The sequence below is a fragment of the Suricata suricatta genome, chromosome 1 (assembly GCF_006229205.1).
Source record: "Suricata suricatta isolate VVHF042 chromosome 1, meerkat_22Aug2017_6uvM2_HiC, whole genome shotgun sequence".
Lineage (NCBI taxonomy): Eukaryota > Metazoa > Chordata > Mammalia > Carnivora > Herpestidae > Suricata > Suricata suricatta.
The window spans coordinates 49,922,296-49,937,156 of record NC_043700.1 but is presented as its reverse complement, the minus strand read 5'-3'; positions in this window follow the sequence as shown (position 1 = coordinate 49,937,156).

Sequence of the window (14,861 nt, the reverse complement as noted above, 5' to 3'; positions counted from 1 at the left end):
GGATCTGTTATCTGGCCTGCAATAAAATGGCCGCTGGCGCTTTTCAAATGGCTCGGGTCATCCCAGGTCTGCAAGTGGGGGTTGTCAGTGCTCTCAGCTCTCCACAGCAAAGTGGCCGCTCAGTTGCTTTCCCATGGCAACTCTTACAGACCTCACCAACAGAACCGTAAGATCATGACCTGAGCTAAGGTGGGTGCTCAACTGACTGAGCCACCCAGGTGCCCCATTCAATTTTTTTTATTGTGACTCAGCTTGCATTACAACTCAGTATCTAAGTGTGAATAACTAAACACAAAACTTCACCAAAAAACAATTCTCCTTAATTTTTATTTATTTTATTTTATTGTATTCTATTTTTATCTCTTCTCCTTTCTTCTGTGTGCTTTATTCTTTTCTGATCTATTTTGTTTTTTAAACACTGGTTTTGACATAAATTGATTTTCACCACCTTTCAGTCATCAAGCCCCAAAGAGCCAAAACCACTGGCATGAAGGACCTCAAAGGGACTTTTGTGAGCCTGGGAAGCAGCTGGATCTGGAGTGAAGAGCACAGGCTTTACTACTGCACAGCTTGGAGCTGAAATCCCAGTTTTATAAACCTCCTGTCTGTGTCACCTAACTGCCTCCAGCTACAACTTTGTCATCTCTAACACTAAGATAACAAAACCCAACACTGAGGGTTCTTGAGCAGCAGATATGTAAAGTGACTAACCCTCAATAGGTACTCAGAAAATGTTCATTATCTTGTCTTTTAAATCAAAGGCACAATGCTCCAAGAATGTGGCAGCTTAAGGGTCAAGACCTTGGAGTCTGGAGCAAGACTACCTGGGTCAAACCCCCCCATAGCCCCAAGAACTTGGGCAAGTGTCTAACCTAGCTGGAGTTAGTTTCCTTGTCTTAAAATGGGGACAGTAATACCCTAGGATCTCTTCAATGAGCTGATACATACAAAGCATTGAGAATGATTCCTGACATACGAATGTAATGTAGACATTTACTATCATCGCTATGACGACACATGAATGTTGTATAGACATTTATCATCACCAACAACACTTGAAGGTTGTGCAGAAGTTTATCATCACAATTGTGTTGGCTGGGCTTATGAAACAAGTAGCAGTGAGGGAAACAAGTTTCTCCAGGGACGCAGGGAGCACAAACCTTTTGGCATGTCCACATTGGCACAGCTGCACTAATGGTTTGCAACCAGACACTATATTGACTTGTCAGTGCCATATCTTTACTATAGGGATGCCTGGGTGGCTCAGTCAGGTAAGTGTCCAACTCTTGGTACTGGCTCGTGTCATGGTCTCATAGTTCATGAGTTCAAGTCCCACGTTGAGCTATACACTGACAGTGCAGAACCTGCTTGGGATTTTCTCTCTCTCCCTTTCTCTGTCTCCCCTGCTTGTGCTCTCTCTCTCAAAATAAATAAATAAACTAAAAAGAAAAGCACTGTACTTGTACCTATTTGCTTAGAAAGTCCTCTTAACCTCCTCAAACTGCCCTCTGTGCCAGGGAGGAGAGAGCTGAGCATGAGGTAGACTCCAACTTGGAGTAATAACCAAAAGCAAGGAGGGGCAGAGACTTGATATGGTTGTTTAGGATTTTCTAAGAACTTGGAATGCCGTAGGATCTGAACTATAGTATGGATTTGGGCAGTTGGCCCACTCACCCATCAGAACCAGGCAAGCAATGAGTGGCAGATGTAGAATATACAAGAAAGTCATCAGAGATGTCTGTTAGGGAGAATTGAGAAGGGTTTGGAGTAAAGTCTGCACTTGTACCCTTCTCACATCCAAAGTGAGACCCCCATCATTGCCTAACTACCAGGAGTGGGCAGCTGAGAGGGTTGGAAAATGTCATAATATCTGTGGGTGCCTAGATAATGTCCACTCTCCTTCCCCCTTCTAGTAAAACTTAGATTTCTGTTCAGGGATCCTCTCCTCTCCCTCAAGTCCAAGTGATTTGAGGAAATCTGGCCCCAAACTACCCATGTACCAATCAGTATATCTCATCCGTGAGACCAAAGCTATCAATTAAATGGTGGAAATTGTTCTAAGTGGATCCAACCAGGGTAAATAAGAGAGTTCTTGCTTGGAATTATAAGATAGGAGGGCTTGATTTGAACTTCCTACTTTCACTAATTCCCCCTCTCTGTGCAATGTGGGAACTCATGGTAGCTACCCTAGGATCATAGAGGAGGATTAGAGCAAAGCCAAAAGTGCAGATGGAAGAGCAAAGAAACGTGAAGGAACCCGTCCTTTTCCATGTTGTTGGCTTGCTGAATTAAACCATGCCTGAAGTCTTCTCTACTTCTAGACTTTCCAGTTTTGTGAGATTGTAAATTTCCTGTAGTTGAGTTTTCTGTTATTTGCAGCAGAATGTCTTGACTGAAAAACAAAAGAAGCCTAACAGGGGTTGCTGGGGGCAGGAGGGCAGGGAGAGGGGGAGAAGTGGACTCAGGATAAAGATGGCTGGCAAATGTTCAAGTCTTCATATGATATTGTGAAAAATATATTTGGTCTTTTTTCCAGTTTCTGGCACAGAGCTCCTAAAACCCTTAGAATTTCTTAAGTGGTGAGATGACAAAGGTGTCTTTTGTTATGCTAATAAGGTGGCTTTCGGAAAGCCCCTAGATAGCCCAAGGAAGGGGGCTGGTTGCCTGGGAAACCAATGTGTGATTTTACATGTGATTACAGCTTTAGAACTTTCAGTCCCACCCCCCAAACTCTGGAGTGCGAGGAGGAGCTGAAGATTGAGTTTAATCACCAATGGCCAATGATTTAATTAATTGTGCCTATGTAATGCAACCTCCTTAAAAAAACAAAAGGACAGGCTTCTGAGAGCTTCCAGGTAAATGAACACATGGAGATTTGGGCTTGGAAGCTCCAACCCCATATTGTGCCCTATGCATCTCTTCCATTTGGATGCTCTTGAGTTCCAGTTGATGATTTCTGAAAACTTCCTGAAGTCTGTATTCTGTACATCTCAGAATTCTGTACATGGAATTAGTAGCCCTGGGCTGAATTGCCTCCTCCTCAAAATACATATGTTGAAACTCTAATACCCAGAACCTCAGAATGTGACAGTGTATGAAGACAGGGCCTTTAAAGAGGAGATTAGGTTAAGAAGAGGCCATTGAGGTGGGCCCTACTCCAATCTGACTGATATCTTTATTAGAAATAGAAATTTGAACTCACAAAAATAACAAAGGACATGCAAATGAACAAAGAAAAGACCATGTGAAGACACAGGGTGAAGGTGGCCATCTGCAAGCCAAGGAGAGAGGCCTTAGAACTAAACCTGCTGACACCTTAATCTTGGACTTCCAGCCTCCAGAACAATGAGGTAATAGATATCTCTTATGTAAACCGTTCAATGTGTGGTGTTTTATTATGGCAGCCCTAGCTGACCAATACAAAGTTCCATGACACTCAACTCCAGATGGCCACAGGGGAAAGTGCTCCTGAGATATCAATTTAAGTTGACTACTATTCTCTAAGACAGTCGACAACACAGTTTGAGGCAATCTGTTGAAGACTGTAGAGTTGATGTTTTTAGTTTTTCTTTGGTTTTTGTTTTGTTTTGTTGGCTTTTTCTATCTGCCTTTCAAAATTTCCCATCCTCATTGTTTTAATAGAATTCTTTCTGTCCCTTTCCCTCCCTGGTGGCTGCGGATCTTGGCGGCAGGGATTGCTGCGCCAGCCTGCAGTAAAGGCAGTGACCTGAGGCTCTGAACCGGGTGCTGGTGGCAGTGATGCAGAAAATTGTCTCCGCTTATTTGGTTTTGTTTTTGGTTGTTTCTTGGACTTTAACCAAGGTCTTGACCTCCCCTGAAAATGCTGTTTATCTAGGAAGCACCTTAGCTCAGAGGCCGCGCTGATTTTGATGCAGGCCAGGTGTTAAAACAGTGAGCCTTTTCCGTCTTGTTTTTTAAAAAAGGGTGAGAAGTAAGGGCCATTTGTCATTGTTACCTGAGTAGAGCCCCCTCAGCACTCCCAGCGTTTGCTGGGAGCAGTGGGAATCAGATTTTTGAGCCTCATTTGCGTCAGTACAAGTGCAATACTTCTCTGTTTTCCATTTGATAACATAGTGAAAATCTTTCCAGAAAAGGCACAGAGTGGTGACACCTCTCATTCAGCTTTGCTTCAGGTGGTTTGGATTTTGGTGAACCCTTCCAACCCTGCAGGGCACCAAGGAGGCCAAGCATCTTTTTGAGAAAAATCGCCGTTTTCAGATGCATGAAGGAAAGATAGATTTACGATGCAGATTGGAAATGAGCAGAGGTCAGAGAGAGCAGCACAGGCAGGTTGAGTCAGGTGGGGGGTTTGTTGTGGGAGCTCCTGACTTCAGCGTGTTTCCTGGGTCTTGTTTTCTTCCCAGTGCATTTTGTGACTGTAAAATGTTTATTAGGTTTGTATCAATTTGAAACCAAAGTCGTTCAGCATGATTTTGCTATTGTGCCAGGTAATAGTGATAGATTCCTGTTAAAATAAGCACAACTGAGAATGTCAAATGTGGAGGAAACAGCCTGATAAAAATAGCATCTCTGGAGTGAGGAAAAGAAAGAAGAGTGATATTCTGCATTTGGACTCAACCACTGTCCCCTTGTCCCCTTGGCTGGAGCTGTCCTGGAGTTCAGGCCCTGACCGCTGGACTCCTGGCTTTCAGTAACTGGTCCTCTAAGACCTCTGGTGACTTGTGTTTCTTGTTTCAGAAGTCATCGTGTCTCAGAAAATGCACAAAGACAAAGAGAACATTTAATCCACAACAGGAGTAAATCCTGTCAGTATTTCTGTACAGACTCATCCAGTGTTTTATACGCATAGTTTTACATTTTTTTTTTTATCAGCAGTGAAGCCCTCCTCTACCCCAGCTTGTAACCGGCTTGTTTCATAACATGTGATTTTCCTGGGTCATTAAACAATTCCATCAGTTTTGTATTCCCTTTAAAAAAAAAATTTCCCATCCTACTTCTGGTAGGAGACATGCTCCCTAGTCACAAGGGAGGGCAATAACCCAGGGCCTGACCAGCCATAATACCTTACCTCTCTGACAACACACATTGGTTTTAGACCCCAGCATGGCCAACAAGAGCCCCTTGATTACTGTATAGATGACTATAATGACAGCTGACTTTGATTGCACCTTACTATGTCCACCTTTTTTATGCCTTTTAGTTTTCAAATAATTCTAAAAGATGGTTTCTTTTACTATTCCCTGAGAGAGTAAGTGACTTACCCAAAGTCACCAGGTTAGTAAGAGGCTGAGCTGAATAAATACTCAGAGAGTCTGTCTCTAGTACTCATCTCTCTGCTGAGGACACTAAGCCAGAGCTACTGGGTGGGTGTTTTCCCCACCAGGCAGAAAACAAAGAAGCTAGGTCATTCAGAGTGATAGTGCCCAAAGGATGAGGTGGCAGATGCACCATATTTGAAAAACACCTTCCATGGAATAACACTGACATCCTCTACTCTCCATTGGCCTCCTTTGGCAGCCCTGAAAAGGGGCTGCCCCTGAGTCCCATCTAGGTCCCTGAGCATGAACTATTCTCTGTTGGACCGTTGGGTAAGTCAGAGCTCACCTGTCCTCTTGCCAAGATCCCAGACCTTGTCCTAGGGATGAGGGAAAGATCCCAACTTGGCTGACAGTCCAAGGTCCCTCCTTAATCAACCATCCTGACCCTCAATTGCAAATGGAGATGCCAGTATCTATTGGATAGATTGATTGTGGAGTTTAAAAAGAACTAACAGGGGAAAAAAATCTCATACTGGGCAAGAAACAGATGCTCATTAGGGATCCCAGCACTTTAGTATCAACCTGGGGACAACAGAGCTTATCTGTACAGTTTCTAAGATGTTTTTTTATCCCAGAGTTCACTGACCTTAGCTGTGTCACCAGAACCCAAACCTATAATTTCTATGCCTGATGCAAGGATGAGAGCTGCCACGTGGGATCTTTGGGGCACCCTTTTACCAGAAGCCAGCATCCTCTTTGTCTACTAAAATTCCCTCAGGATCAAAGGCTTTCCTGTGCCCAAGAAAGCTCCTCACATTGAGATCCTAAGGCCTCAGAGGGTTCTGAACTGCTCAAAGCCATGCCCCAACCTAACACACCCCAATAACTTCATCAATAATAATACCTTTGGATTGGGACATTGGTCCTTTGCCCCAACATGAGCCCTCCTCCTACCCCCCAAAAAGAGAAGAAAAAAATACCCTACCAGAGAAAAAGAGGACCAGTGTCACTGATACCTCAGTGAAAGGTAGTCTGTGGCTGCTTTCCTACTTGTCAGATAACTGGGAACTGTGCCCAGGGGCCCAAAATGTAATGGGTGTGGATTTTGTGCTGAGAAGTGCAAACTGTCCCAGAGCCACCCACAGAGGAAGTTTGGAGCCAGCATTGGGATGCTTGAGGCACTGGGAGAGGGGGCCAGTGAGAGGACATTTGAAAGGCGATGGAATGGTTGGAACATGTGTAAAGAGTCCTGGAAAGCTGCAACCACACTTCTGCTAGCTCTTCATGTGTGAGCCCTTCAAGTCTGCTCTACAGTTTTAGATCACATTTCGAAACAGGGTGCCCAACTGTCTTCATCTTATCCCCACTTAGGTGTCAACCTAGAATCTCAAACTTGACATGTCCATGACCAATCTCTTAATTTACCCTCCTGACTTACTTCTTCCCTGATTTAATGAATCAACACCACCATTGATTCTGACTCAGTCTAAAATGCCCACTAGTCATCCTCTTGATCCAAATCAGCAAATATTTTGGACTCTATTCCAATGTGATCTAGAATCACATTTATCTCCACCTCCATGGCTGTCACTTCAATACAAGACATCTGTGGCCTTCTCTGGCACTCTTAACTCCCCTCTCCCCACTATTTTCCTTTGAGTCCCCATTTTATTTTGTTTTCTTTATGGTATTTATCAAAAGCTCAGGTTACCTTGTTCATTGGTTTGCTACTGCTGGTCTTTCCCCACACTAGAGTACAGTGTTTCGAATTGTGGCCTAAAACTGTAGAGCAGACTTGAAGGGCTCACACATGAAGAGCTAGCAGAAGTGTGGATGCAGCTTTCCAGGACTCTTTACACATGTTCCAACCATTCCATCGCCTTTCAAATGTCCTCTCACTGGCCCCCTCTCCCAGTGCCTCAAGCATCCCAATGCTGGCTCCAAACTTCCTCTGTGGGTGGCTCTGGTCATTAGGTTGCTACTGCTGGTCTTTGCCCACACTAGAGTACAGATAAGCCTTGCAAGAAGGGAGCTTACCTTTCCATCCATCACTGTATCCACAGCCCCATGAACAGTCTTTAGCAGATTGAAGGTGCTACATCATTTTTACTGAATAATTGAAGGAATCCTCATCTGGGTCTTATCCCCATTTTGTAGGGTTCAGAGAAGGAAAGAGATCTGCTCAAGGCTTCAGGCTGGCAAAAAGCAACACCAGAACTGGATTCCAGGTCTCCTGACCCACAGTCCAGTCCTCTTTTCTCTCCAATACTTCACTGCTTAGAAAACACTTCCCAGATTTCCATTCCACAATCCCACTAATGACTGGTTTCAGTTGAGAGCAGATGTTCCAGGAGCTTCAAGCCCTGAAGGCTGAGCTACCACAAATCAGACTTTCTCAATAGTTTAGAGAGGGGTCAGCAATGTCTCCAGCTTGGCAACTCTAGACCTTCTCCAGACCACCCCTCAGAGGCTCCTAGTCCTGCCGGGGACCCATTGCTAGTGAGTCATGGCTGAGTCAGTGGAAGTTCTTTCAGGGCTGAGTGCCCAGAAGGTCTTGGTCTCTCGCAGGGCAGTAGCAGAAGCCGAGACTGAGACAGGCAACTCAGTGGAACACAGACCAAGCCCCAGCAGCATGGAGAAACAGTGGGGAGACACAGTGGCTGTGCGGGATGGAATATGGGGTATTCTTCCCACTGAGGTGGGAGAGGCCCCCACACAACTTTGGAACCTTCTAACTCACTGGGATCAGGCTACAAATAGATCCCACCACTATCTGAAATACTTTAACTTTTCATTTATACCACCTTACCAAAAAAAAAAAAAAAAAAAGGTCTGAAGTCTAACTAAAAAGATATTCATCAACAATACACTAAAATAAAACACTTAAAAAGTAGATGAGGAAAGAATGAGTCAAAGGAGAGAATGAGTAGGAAAGTAAGACAGAGCCAAGAATGAGGACAGTAGGCCCAAAGCCTGCTATCCAGTCCTTGCTACTCTTAGAGAGGGCTCTTTAGAGAGGGCCACACACTTGGCTCTGAGTTTTCTAGAACCCAGAGTGAAGAGTACCCAGAGTAAAGATTACCACGGCTCAAGAATCAAAATGTCCAAAAGAGAAAACCAAACCAGTTGCTCAACGCAGCTCAGTTCTTCTGAGGCTGAGGTCACAAATAGTTCATTCAGTGCTCCAGAGTTATCTGGTGGGTCCTCTTGCAAGGGACACTATGTCATGTAAGACATAACTCCTCAGTGCTCCTCACAAAAGCTCAGGGATGAGGCTATTTTTTGTAGTGCACCATGCACAGTTCAGGTCAGATCAAAGAGTGGCAAGGCTGAGGAAAACCAAACAAGCAGAGGAATCAACAGAAGGCCATTTAAAGCCCATCTCGGCCCTGGGTACTGGGTGAGAAAGGCCATGGACAAATCATTTTAACTTTTTGGGCTTCAATTTCCTCATCTTTAAAAAGGAAATAGTAATTACCCTTACAGAATTTCTATTAAGATTAGCAAACTAATATTGGCCCTAAAATAGACTAAATGTTTGTGTCCCCCCACCCCAAATTCATATGTTGAAATCCTAACCTCCAAAGAGATGGTTTTAGGAGATGGAACCTTTGGGAGATGATTAGTCATGAGGGTGGAGCTCTCATGAATGGGATTAGTGTTCTTATAATAAGAAACGTGAAAGAGATCATTTCCCTCTCCACCAAATGAGGACACAAGAAGAAGGTGGTCACCTGCAAACCAGGAAGGTGGCTCTCAATAGACACAAGATCTACCCCACTTTGTCCTTGGACTTCCCAGTATCTAGAACTATGAGAAGTAAATGTTTGTTGTCAAGCCATCAAATCTAAGATACTCTGTTATAGCAGTCCAGAATGACCGAGAGAGATACTGATATATAATAAAATCTATAATAATTGAAACACTGTGGCATTGACTGATTCAGGAACAGACAACTTGATGATTAGAACTGAGTAGAAGATCTGTGTATATGTGAACATGAAATATATTAAAATGTAGGCATTTTAAACCAGTAGGAAGAGGATAAATGGTTCAGTAAATGATGGAGTGTTTGGGCATCCATATAGGGAAAATATACTCAACCCAGAGGTAACCAGAGAAACAAAAAGTAAAAGCAAGATACCATTTTTCTACATCATATGTGAAAACATCAGACAATATCAGGATTTGGGTTGGTTAATGGGTAAATGGGTCCTACCAGTTAGGATGGAAAAGACTATATCTCTATATGGACGGGAATCTGTTAGTGTCTAACAAAAAGGAAAAAGGCTTCGTCTCCCACAATTTTACCCACAGGAACCTACATTGGAGAAGCACAGGCAGATGAAGATGACACCGCCCTCCTGTGACTGGGAACGATGGAAGTATCCATCAGAAGGGAGCGGATCCAAATGGCTCAAATCTATGTGTATTAACATCAAACCCTATTAGGGAGGTAAAAGGCAAATTGCCAAGCATTACATACAGGGATATGTCATTGGGGAAAAAATACAAACAAATGAAACTGTGTTTGTGGGGTTTGTATACTTATGTATATAAAAGGAAAACCATGAATAAAGAAAATATACCTCAAAATTCATAGCAGTGATTATTTCTGGGAGGAGAGGAGTTGGTACAGGGGAGGGGCAAGTGACAGATGCTGGTCAAAAGAGACTTAGCCTGGGGGCACCTGGGGGGCTCTGGCAGTTGGTGGTTAAGCCTCTGACTCTTGGTTTCAGCTCAACTCATGATCCATTGGTTTGTGAGACTGAGCCCTGCATCGGAATCAGTGCTGACAGCACTGAGCCTGCTTGGGATTCTTTCTCTCCCTTTCTCTCTGTCCCTTCCCCCACTCAGGTGGACACACACACACACTTTCTTTCTTTCAAAATAAATAAATAAACATTAAAAAAAAAAAAAAAAAAAGAACAGGGGCACCTAGGTGGCCCAGTCGGTTAAGTGTATCAGGTCATGATCTCATGATTCATGAGTCCCAGTCCCACATCCGGCTCTGCACTGACAGCCTGCTCGGAATTCTCTCTCTCTTTCCCCCTCTCTCCCTGCCCCTCCTTCACTTGCACATTCTCTCTCTCTCAAAATAAAGAAATAAACTTTAAAAAATTAAAAACAAATTTTTGAAGGCAAAAGAGATTTAGCCTTACCTATAATGTCCTAATTTTTTTTCTTTTTTGAGAAATAGAGGGATAGCACGAGCAGGTGTGGGGCAGAGAGAGAGAGGGAGAAAGAGAGAATCTCAAGCAGGCTCTGCACTTTTAGCGCAGAACCCAATGTGGGGCTCAAACTCACAAAACTGTGAGATCATGAACTGAGCCAAAATCAAGAGTCAGACAAGTTTAACCAACTAACTGAGCCACTCAGGCTCCGCTATACTCTTCTAATTGTTTAAAAAAGCATCAAACTACTTACAACCAGTATGCATGTTAATATATACTGAGGAAAAATATAGAGCAAAGATGCTGTAATATGAATAATAATCACCAGTGGTGAAACTATGTATGATTGTTTCTTTCTTTTTGAGCCTTTGATTTCCTTATTTCTAAAATTTTCCACATCTGCAAAAGAAAAGAGGCCCAAACCAAAACCAAAGGCCCCAAAACTTCTGTTCACGGATTCACCCAGGAACCGGCCTCTGTGGCAAGCAGCAAGCCGGGGTCTGGGCAGGCTGGGCCCAGAGTCAGCAGAGAGAAGACCCAGGCTGCCTGACCCCTGGCCTCACTTCTCCCCTCTGGCCTCTCAAGAGGTGAGTCCCCACTGTTTTGCCTTCACTGCGTCCTCCGACCTAGCCTGTTTCTTTCCCACTGACTCCGGCCTTGCCTCAGCCCTGGCCCCCACACTCAAGCCCAAAACAGCGTCCCAAACACACAGGAGCATTTCCAGCCTACAAAGGGCCGAGAGCCTGAGGGGCCCCAATCCCCAGTCCCTGGCCCAAGCCATCAGGAGGGACAGCCACCGCAGCAGTAAATTCGAGGCCTGGAACACGCTGGGGACACCTTCGCTGCAGGCTGCGAAGGCACTTTGGGAAGTGACCTCTCTAGCCTCAGCCTCTCCATTTGCAGAAAAGACACAGCAGAGCTCGCCTCTTGCTGATTTCCTGGAAAAAGAAAGGAAATAATATACTACCCGTCTTAGCTCCATAGGAAAGAGAAGCAACCACACTTAAGGTAGGTCACACAAGTATAAATAGCCCAGAACCCTGTATTTTGCAGGTACAGGATATATTTGCCTACGCATGTTTGTATGCGAGTGGGTTTTTAAAATCTAATGGTTCTGGGGCACCTAGGTGGCTCAGTTGGTTGAGTATTCGACGTCTGTTAGGTCACAATCTCACAGTTGGTGGGTTCAAGCCCCACATTGGGCTCACTGCTGTCAGTGTATCAACGCAGAGCCTGGGGTCTGCTTCGGATTCTGTGTCTCCCTCTTACACTCTGCCCCTCCCCTACTTGCACTCTGTCTCTCAAAAATAAATAAACATTAAAAAAAATAAAAACTCTAATCTTGCCATATTCTTCTCATGGCAAGAAGTCTTTTGTAAAGACATAGTTCAGAGCGACTATGATGTTTAAAATTTGGATCTTATTTTAAACTTGGCATCTGATTAATTCCTCCTGGGCGCCATCAGGTTGCTTTCAGGCTCTGAGACTGCACAGGCCTGAGTCCTTTGCACAGCTGAACTTCAGCGTAAGAAAGGCCGGTGGGGGGTGGGATGGGGTTGAGAGGATTCTGTACAGTCACTCCAAGCTGTTCTTCTCTCCCTACTGCCAAACAGGTCATTTTCCCCACTTGGTAATATTCAAAGAGAATCCAACTCTTCAGCACCATAAGCCCTGACTTGCAAGGATGCAGAAATGCCCATGTGGGGAGCTGACTCTGGAAATGGAGGTCAAGTTCAAGGGGAACAGAGTGAGTCCTATAGAGAGAAGGTATGGTGAGGCTGTCTTGAGGTGGGGGTACACCCTGGGTAAAGCTTAGCTGCACAACTCTTAGCCCCAGGCTGACCTGGCCCTTCCTACAACAGTTAGACTCCCTGGGCCTGCATGGACCACTACCTTCATCAGAGGGGCAGGGGGAAGAATCAAAAGAAAGGCTCAGGTTATTCATTCCGGCTGTGTCGTCTTCACTTACGGAGGCTCTTGACTCCAGGAGACCAGGCCACTGATGAAGAATGTGTCCCACTGTTTTAACCTTTTGGGTTGCTCTAACAAAGTACCAGACTGGGTGGCTAATAAACAACAGAAATTTATTTCTCACAGTTCTGGAGGCTGGAAGTCCAAGATCAAGGCAGTAGCAGATTGGGTATCTGATGAGAGCCCACTTCCTCGCTCATAGTTGGCCATCTTCTCACTCTGACTCTACATGGCAGGTGCAAAGAGAGGGCTCTCTGAGGTCTCTTTATAAGGACACAAATCCCATTCATGAGGGCCCCACCCTCATGACCTAATTACCTTCCAAGGCTCCTAGTACCATCACAGCTTTAACCTGATGAATTTTGGGGAGACACATGCAGACCATAACACTATTCTGAACATCTTCCTTTACTTTTCCTCCTCTCTCTTCTCCTTCTCTCCCTCCCCCTCCCTTTCTCTCTCATCCCCCTCCCTCTCTCCCTCTCCTTCCCTGCATTCTCCCTCCTCCTATTTCTCTGTCTCTCTATTATTCCCTCTTTCCTTCTTACAACTTATGACATCATCACAACCAACCATACTCAAGGAGGGCTGATTCTGTTTGCTAAACATTTTGAGCCAATCATCAAACATTCACCTGAAAGTGACTTATCAGGGGATCCTGCAGAAGTGATTTCTCTGTGTTCATCATCTGTCAGTTGTACCTTGGTCCTCTCCCATCCCTGAGTGCAACATAAGCCCATCTCTGCGTGCCTGCATCTATCCTCTCTCTGCTGCCAGTTCTCTCTGTGAACCAGAAACCGTTCTAGTCATGAGATGTTAGTCAGCAGAATGGCAGCCGACCATGCCGAGCTGGCTTGCTATGTTCCCTACCAGAATGTGCTCTGAGTCTGTGCCTAAAACCTGTGGCTCACCCAACCACGGGGCATGTTTGTCTGCCCCATGTTCTGTCCTATTTTCCTGGTGTCAGATTCCAAACAGAGCTACCTCATGTGCAAAGAAGACAAACAAGACAGCTAAGATATTCGGGAGTACTGCCAGCCTGATTGTTTAACATTCGCTCACGCCATGTGTTAGACTAGAAAGAGCAACAGGCACACCTTATTTCAGATGGTACACAATCGAAGATTCAGTTGACGCACAGACAACAGAAGAAACATTATTTATTGGGTGCCTACTCTGTGCCAAATGTTATGTCAGGCATTTTATAGGCATTAATTCTAATCTTCACAATTACCCACTGTGGAAGATACTGTTACCCCCATTGTGTAAAGGAGAAACTGAGGCTCAGAAGCCCAACAGCAAAGGACAAAGTCAGAACTGGACCCGAGGTCCCTGAAGCCTGAACTGTGCACTACAATGTACTTCCTGCCAACCTCACTGATCAGGATGGTGTGTGAGAGAAAGTGTGTATCCCACTTGCCTTAGCATCTATGGGGACAGTCGGTTTGAGCTGATGTTGGGAAAGCAGTTAAGTATAAGGAAGATTCTGTCCCCAGGTAGGGAGTTCTGTCCTCCAGCTAGGATTCCTGGAAAAGGGGCTGAATATGAAGATCCATGGACAGGCTTCCCCCAAGATCCCTCCCCAGTGCTTTGTGACCAATGACCAGGACTCTGTTATCTTTTGTGAGCTGGTGTTGGTCTGCCTGTAAAGCCCATGTATATGGTCTAGGTTTTCTTAGTGAAAGAATGATTAAGTTGGACTTCATGCCTGTGTGTGACAACGTCTCCTCCTGACACCACCCCTGGCTCCTGGTATCATCAGATGTTGGCTGGTGGAAACAAAAAGAATAAACTCATTAGCAGTAGCTGTTGTCTTGGCCTCTAGGAAGGAGCACTGTTCAGTTTGTAAAGCAACTGAGCATCTCTGTGCTCTCTCAGGCCCTTAGGGGCAGAGTTCCCTGGCAGGCTCTAGGGCTTCCTCATCCTGCCCGTGGCTCTGTAACTACCTCATTACCCAACCCACCCCCAACCGGATTGAAGCAGGCTCTCCTCCAGGATATGGGGGGACGGCTGTTCCTGACCGTCTCACCTGCTAGCTCTCATCCCAGCCTCTGTCTAGCTGGCTTTGACCTCTTACTGGCCCAGTATCTGCCAGATCCTCCCATTTTGCAGTTTCTGGTCCTGCCCCTTGCCAATGCCCAGCAGTACAGATGGGTAGGAAATATCATGGAATCATGGGCCAGAAGATGCCAGAGCGTGAACCCCTCATTTTGGTGAGAAGGAAACCATCCGAGGGGAGAAAGTGATTTGACACAGGTCTAACTTGTCAGAGCCAGGATTAGAATCTGGATCTCCTGATTCTTTTCCAGGGCTCTTTCAATCATTCAAAGGAATCAGGCTCCTCGGGTGAGGTAATTCTTCGAAGAATCTAGAAAGCTCTCCCCCGCCCCACAGGGCTGCTTCACTGCCATCATTAGTGGAATGATTTCTGGTTTCCATCAAATGCTGCCCTTGCCCAGGGAGGCCTCCTTCTAGT